Genomic DNA, 7,925 nt, shown 5'->3' on the forward strand with positions numbered 1-7,925 from the left:
TAACTCTTGTGAAAGTCTAGTGTGGATATCACCCTCGACTGGTTTGATTGGTATGCATGCAGGAGGCAGCAAACGTTTACAAGCTATCACAGTAAGCTTCTGTAAAGCCGCATATACAGTTAAGCGTGTGAAAGGATCGTTTGCTTATTTTACGGAAACCCCGCGGTAAAATTCTTTCCTTCTTAACTCATATATTCCACCATTGCTTTCCAGAACAAGAATAAGTATATGAGTGGGGTGGTCTTCTATATTATTATTATAGTTGTATTAGATGTGGTCAATTGCCTAGACAAGGACAATCATCAGGCCCATGACCCCTAGAGCTTTATTTCTTCCACTGGGAGTTTTTGTTTTCCTCTCCTCTGTGCCTACACAGTCTACTGCTTTTGTACAATATTATCAACTACTATATAATTCTGTAGAGATCTCTGTGATTGACTGTTGCGATTAGCACAACTGCAGCTAAAATGATTGAATAAATACACATATACTACACAGCCCTGATCTCCAAGATGCTACTGTATTTGTAATTTGAACACGTGTCCAGATGTGTATCTCTAATATGTGTGCTAAGTATGTAAACAGAAGTTTCTTAGGCTTGTGATGCCTTCTGTTTATAAGAGCCCTGGCAAGTCTTGCGCAGAAGGATCAAAGCTGGGCATTTAATGAGAGGTCATACTCTTGAATGTCAGAAGGAAGATCAGCACATTTATCCAATGGGAATGTACCGTGAACACAACAGGTGCAAATCAACCCTATAACATCGCAAGGGCATGAGCCTACCTTTCTATCCAATAAAACAACACAAGGTCTAATGTTTTGTTCAATAATTAATCTAATGTGCTTAATCACATTCTTACAATACAACTCTTCTATGCATATGTATTATTTCAGACTCCCACTATACTCAGACTCCCAGGCAGACAAAAGAATGATTTTTTCTGCCATGCAGTGTCATCTGTTAGAGAGGGGGAGCCAGCTGTAATCTAGGGTTTACTTCACTGTGGTCCTTGAGGTTCACAAGCTTTGTGAAGCTTGTTGCTCCCGAGTTCCTAATTGCCTCATCATCTACTTAAGTGAAACAGTTCGACTATTGTTTCCTTGGTTATGAAACTGTTTGAAGATTTAAACCTCTGCTCAACTGAGTTTCTGAGGTGTTCACTAGAGGATAGAGTTGTCTTCTAGCACATCTGGGGCGCTAACCCCAATGTCCTGGCTAAATTCCACTCTGGGTTTGCATAGTCTGGCCTTCCAAAAGTCCCCCTTTAATTGAACAGGTGAAGTAAGATCTGACTCCTCTACCTGCTGTGCTCTGCAGTGGGGCTGCTGTGAACTCCATTTCCAAGGTGGATGAAGTGGGTTCTCACCTCTATCTGAAGAGCTCTGGGATCCTTTGGGAGAAGTAAAGAACCACAGGAGTGTAAGGTATTATGAAAGGAATGAATTCCAAATAAACATAGGTAGCTTCCTTCTGCAATTGTTTCATTTTTTTGTAGTGTGATTGTGACAGTTTCTTCAGTAAATCATTTCAAGCTGTAAGTCATGCGTTAGCCTCTTCCGGAACAACTGTGATTAAAAAGCGTAGGTATACATTACTGAAGGCGACACGGTTTACAATGTGCTCTTCTGTGCTTCTGTACAAATTACTTAATTTGCCTTTGATACCCATGTGGTTCTAATAAAGATGTGTAGCTATAAACATCCAGTGGTGCGTACAGACCTAGGTGAGTGAATTTAAAGTGGAAAAAGATCATGCACTGAACAGCTACAGTAAATTCTTGGCAGAACCATTGTCTGGAGCCAAGCCCTGATGAACTAACTCTGGAATTAGTTACCTGTAACATAGGCATGCAGTTTTGAACTTCTTTTCTCATGTTGTGCTGAAAAAAAGAAAAAGACAAGAAATATTAATAACCACAGAGGTCTGCTGTCTCAACCCCTTTAAAAATAAAGATTGAAATATGCTTATGCCCCCTTTCTCCTCTCTCAAACCACACCTACGTCCTTTGTAAACAGGAAAAACAGTGATATCTTTATACACATCACACCCAAAAAGTCGATTTTACAAACTTTATACACCTGTAAATTTTACAAATGTATTTTTTTTGTTTTAACAGTACTGACACTATCTCAAATAGTTCAGTACCCTAACGATGCAATTAATTAGACAAAAGGAACGTCACTCCAGTCCCCCAAATTCTCAGATCTGCAAAGCCTTCTTACGTGATGCATTTATGTTAGGAGGTGGCAACTCTGGTCCCTTCGGGTCTCAGGGTCTTCTGGTTGGATGGGTGTCTGAAATTAACAGCAGTACAAGAAATTTAGAAAAACCCTGGCACATCAGCTGTTTCGTAATCAAGGCCTCAGTCCGGGTAGTAATGCTGCAACAAGCCGCATGTCTATTATCAAAACGGACAGGCATTGCGTCGCGTCATCACCGGAAAGACTTGTGGTAAATAGGCGAATAGAATTCTTAAAAAAAGATTATGATCATTTAAAATTCTCAACAGTACAGAAATTAAAAAGGAAAGGCCACTCTTATATATAGTTCCGTTAAAGAGTGTTAAATACCACACCTGGTTTCTGTTATTGTAACGGCTACGCAAAACCATCACAGAGCGCTCTAAATGAAATAATCAGATATTTCCTGATTTGTCATGATGTTTTACTTACACATCACTGATAGAGATTATTTTAAACTGCGTCAGCAGGTTTTACATCGGCGCTAAAATAAACCACACAGCACCTGATTTCAAGATGTGTTCTTTCTGAGCTAGAGACCCTTCTTTTTTCGTTTTGGGACTCTTCTCCCCCTAACGCACTGTACCTCAATCAACCAACCTTGTTTACATTTGTTTTTAGAAATTTCGAATTATAAAAAACAATAAAGTGAAAAATTCCTTTCGTCTCAATCAGGCAAAATGTTTTTTTTTATTTACGCCATTAGTTCTGGCGTCTTTTTAACATGGATGTCTGGCCAGGAAAACCATTATTTCTGCGTATCCTGCGAGGATAATTTACAGATTTGAGACTCCGGCTTCAAACGCGTTTTCCTCCTCTACGTTTTGATCATCCAGTATTTGACAGGAAACGTTTTCTGCACTTAATACGATACTACATAACTTCCAGAAATGTCATTCGTAATTCGCAGATGAGGATCCGCACCTGTAAAAAAAGCTACTAAGATTTTGTGGCAAGTAAAATTTCCAAAAATGTTTTGATAACAATATCATCATAGGCTACGATCCTTAACTGTAAAAAGGAAAAACTACTGTATCTTAGTTTTCGTAGCTTGTCCTTTGCATATCGATAGTAACATTTAGTTAATTCTATTTTTTTGTCTTTTTTCCCTTAAATTCTTTACATTATAGGAACGTCCTAATATTATACATTATTAATAGAGAGACAAACCACAGGTAACATGCACAACAAAACATCGGCACATTGCTATAGGATCCCTAAACTGAGATGATCGCAAGTTGTAGCCCTTACTTCAGCCATATATAGTAGGTTGAGTCCTGGCGCTGTAACTGGAACTATCCTGCAGGTCTCGGCTTTGTCACCTAATTGATCCCCATGTAATTTTCATTACCCATTTAATGAACCTTTGCAACCTTCATTTACTGGGCCATTTGTTTAAGAAACTATAAAATAGTTTTTAATCAAACAGCTTAAATTGAGTTAGTAAGGGAGGCTCACATGTACAGTATAGAATAATATTGGCAATAATAATGGTAGAGGCAGTGTGCTCTTATGAGAATAGGTCTAAACACTATATTTAGTACAATGAAATCTTATTTTCCAGGCTGGACTTAAATTAAAAATAAATTAAAAAGGAAAATTATAGAAGGGTTTTGTTTAATGCTTCGATTTAAATTTCATTAAGTCACGTATTCAAAGCCATAAATTCGTCAAAAACCAAAAACTAGTAAACACTGTGTTTTTAATTTTATCATTTGGATTAAAAACGTCTTTTGGTTAATTAGTGTTTGACCGAACTACCTAATTAACAATACTTCAAATACAGTTTTAAAGACGTTGATATAAAGAACAACAAAACAAAACAGAAAGGGATATAAGAACAGAGTGACAAAGCCACAGATGGTTTTAATATATATATATTAATTCATTGTACAGTTTTAACCATTTATCTTTTGTATTTGAGTTTCTCAAACCAAGTCAAAAACTGAACAGAATTTTGAAGAAATGTTCAAGAAAACACTTCTCTTTTTCACACCGGTAATTTTGCACTGGGCATATTAGAGATTCCATAGACCCGCACAAAGTGCTATCCTAGGACCAATATCAACATTTAACAAAGTAACAAATACTTTGAAACTGGCCATCATTCTCTAACAGAAAACCACATACACTGTTTAAGTAAGAAAAATTCTGGGGAAGGGAAACTTGAGACCCTTCCTTCTAAAAGCGATATAGCCATCATTATAATCTGGGTTTAGTTGTGATTTTTGTTAGACTAGGTGAAGTTTTCATTAAATGTCCTGTCCTAATGGAACACCAGGTTTAAGACAGCTTCACTTAATCACTAAAGCGGTTTTACCCAGTCCAGGACTTGGATGACCAGATGTGTCTATAGGTTTTCAGTCCAACGGAGCTCTTAACAATCTGAATCATCTTATTTTTGGTCTGACTGGACCAAGTTAATGGCTTCTCACAGCTCTCTCCTCAGGTTCTGGTGCTTTAAAAAGACCTGGAACACATGCAGACACACAGTGCCTCCAGGACCTTCAGGATCTTGGTTGGGACTCTTGGTCACCAGGAGTGAATTAAAAATGTTCTCATAGTGGACTGCCGAGTGCCTATAGACTTGCTACCTCCCATTCTGTTAGTTCTCTCAGTCTGGCATGCTTGTGTGGAAAACAGTCCAGGCAAGAAAATAACCCGTTCATTTCATTTACATCTCTTTTTGCTGGACAAAACATGGAAGAACCCCTTTAAAGACATTTTAAAGGTAATTATTTGCTTCAATGGCAATACAGAGAAGATACAGTCTCTGCAACCTGCTCATTCCAGAAATCCGATACATCCAGCTCCTTTATTATTCTATTGATCCTAATGGAATGACAACAGAGCTGGTTGGAGCACAATTCCAGAATGGAGTAGATTGGAAGGGCTTGTGATAGTTAGGCGGCCCTGATACAGAGAGTCTTCTGACCCTACAGGCCATGTTCCCCAACTCGGATCCTTCCTGTCACGCCCACTACACCTAGAGGGTGCTCTATTTTCCTTCTGTTCCTAGTTCCCTGTGATTATTCATGTCTTTCTGGTGTGTCTTGTTGTGTAGCCTATTTATTTCCTGCTTCTGCTCTGCTTCTTGCTCGGCATTGTTGTTCAGTTGCCCTGAGACCCGCCTAGCACCAGGTCACTCCTGTCCTTGGCCTGAGGGCATCGGTTTCTATACGGCTTCTCCTGAACAGCTGAGCCCGGGCTAATCCCCGTCTCGCCGCTACGCATAGGGTCTCTATCGCTCTCCTGCCATTCCGCGGTTCATCCTTTCCGACATCCGTGACACTTCTGTGGTGAGGAAATGGATGAAAATAATTTGGCTACTTGAACAAAGACTTCAGCTACTTGGAAAAGGTGGAATGGGAATCTAGAGGAGCCTAATTTGTAGTCCCCGAGGGCTAGTGCTAAGGGCCTATGGTCAGGGCTGGCTTGTTCTTCTCTCCCTGTAGAACGTTCACCAACGGCTATAGCCAGATAGTGCGCAATATGGTGCATTTCCAAAAACAAAGGAAATGAGGAAAACCAAAATCTTGAAGTCTTGTGGTTTTCATTTGCGCTGATTGTTGTTTCTTCTTTTAACTGGCACACTAGAAGGCAAACTTCTCTCATTTGTTTTCTATGACAACTCTGGCAGCAGCAGAAGAAAAAAACAACATTGAAACCGGATTGTTCTGTAAACAAGATAATCTGAAATCTTTATTAAAAAGTAGTGCCCATTTTATAAGTACCTCTGGTTTTGATCCTATCCCTTGCTGTAATTATAGTGAAAACAATGGAATGTTACAATAAAACCAGTATTTCGATGTTACTGTTTAGATACCACTTGGGGCTACATTGCTTCATTATGAAGGATGTTCTTTGTGTTTCTCATCTTAAACTAATGTAAGGTCTAACCAACATTCTAGACTTTTGTTTCCCATACTATCATAGTCCCTTACAATTATATTGTCTGAGATAAATGCTGTGCACTCTAAGCAGTCTTTAGCTAGAGTTGTCCTTTGTTCTGTTTTGATTCTTCTCCTGCCTGAATTATATAAATGAAGGTATTGCAATAAAGTGACATTTAGAGACTGAGACTGCACAGCTACTCTGTTTGCTTTTCACAAACATGTACAAGCATGTTTTTTAAAAAGAGTGACAAGAGGACGTGGATTGCCAATGTGAATAATAAAAACTTCAATCTGTCTCCAGCTTTAATACAAAATGGGCTTTTTTTGAGTTTATGAATAATCAGTATTTCTTAAGTTCAATAACCAGGACACAAATGTCCTCCACAATATAAGCATTCTAGTTTTTAAAATATACATACCTAAATTTGAATGCACATTGTACAGAAAGTCAGCTGGAGTTCTGGTTGCAAAAAATGCCTTAATGGCTTAAAAAAGTACAGTACCTTAAATATTATTGTTAGGGTTTTCCTTAGTTTATTTGTTTAATGCAAATGGCCACATCTCTTATTTCCATTTGTGTGGAAGGGTAAAAAAAACACTCAGAACCTAATAAAAGATATAAATGCAGGTCATAACCAAGATTAAAACTGTCTGGCTCACAAATAAACCTGCAGATCCTGCTGCCTCCCAGCTCCCTTTCAACTTCAGTCAGTCAGCTTCCACTTGTGCTGCTGACCTGCTTGGGTCAATTAAAAAAAAAACTGCGTTTACTGTCCCACCCGAGCCTCCTGAGTGTGGGTGGTCCTTTCTCAAACATCCGGTAAACCAAGGTGGAATTCCTGTTTGTTTTGTCGACACAATCGAGAGCTTAATGTCTGCCAAAGTTCGGTGATGAAGGGTGAGAAGAAAGGGAGTAGGGCTGGCTTTGAAAGTGGCAAGCCATCATTGTCGCAGACAGAGCCCACTTGTGTAATGTGTGTGTCTATGTACAGCAGGAAGGGTTTCATGAGTTAAGCTAGTGACAGTTTGAGCTGAGCTAAATTCTTTGTTCTGTCCCTGAAAGCCAGCATCTAGCAGTATGTCTGGTACTGCTTCAGTGTGACATTGAACCAGAATTAGGTTAGATTCAGAGGTTGTCAGGCAATGACTGTCTTATATTCTGTGTACTCTTTAGCAACTTTGAACTTGGTAAATGAACAGGCAAATTTCTCAGAAGGCCCAAATGTATATTTCTGCTGTCTTCGAGGAAGAGCATACTTTCTGGAATGGTTAATGGCTTTATAATTGTTTTATCTGACTAGTAATTGTATCCAAAGTAACTGACATTTGAGCAATTGAGGAGAAGTACCTAGCTCAGGAGTACAGGAGCACTGTCCCACCTCAGATCTGAATCTTCCTGTTCAGAAAGCAGAGGCCTAAGAACTGCATCACACTGCCACCATATGAGCAGGCCTGGCAGACTCATGTTGATGGATCTGGTGACATTTGCGATTAATCAAAATAATCCCATGTTTTTGGAATCATATAATTTGCTGTTGTTGTAAATAAAGAATTTAAGGAATATTGACAGTTCCGTTTCATCTCTATATGGTCATCAAAGACAAATTTCAAAACTGTAGATTTTAGAAAATGTCAAAAATCTGTATTGTGCTTCCAAGGATTCTTTGAGCTTCCTATCAGAAACAAACAGAACAAAAGACGCTGAATTCATTTAGGATAAAGGCATATGGTCGTGAATAAGTAAAACTAATAATAGTAATGTTCCTCATCATGTGTAGGACAAAGATA

This window comes from Atractosteus spatula, chromosome 2, assembly GCF_055471065.1.
Source record: "Atractosteus spatula isolate fAtrSpa1 chromosome 2, fAtrSpa1.hap1, whole genome shotgun sequence".
Lineage (NCBI taxonomy): Eukaryota > Metazoa > Chordata > Actinopteri > Semionotiformes > Lepisosteidae > Atractosteus > Atractosteus spatula.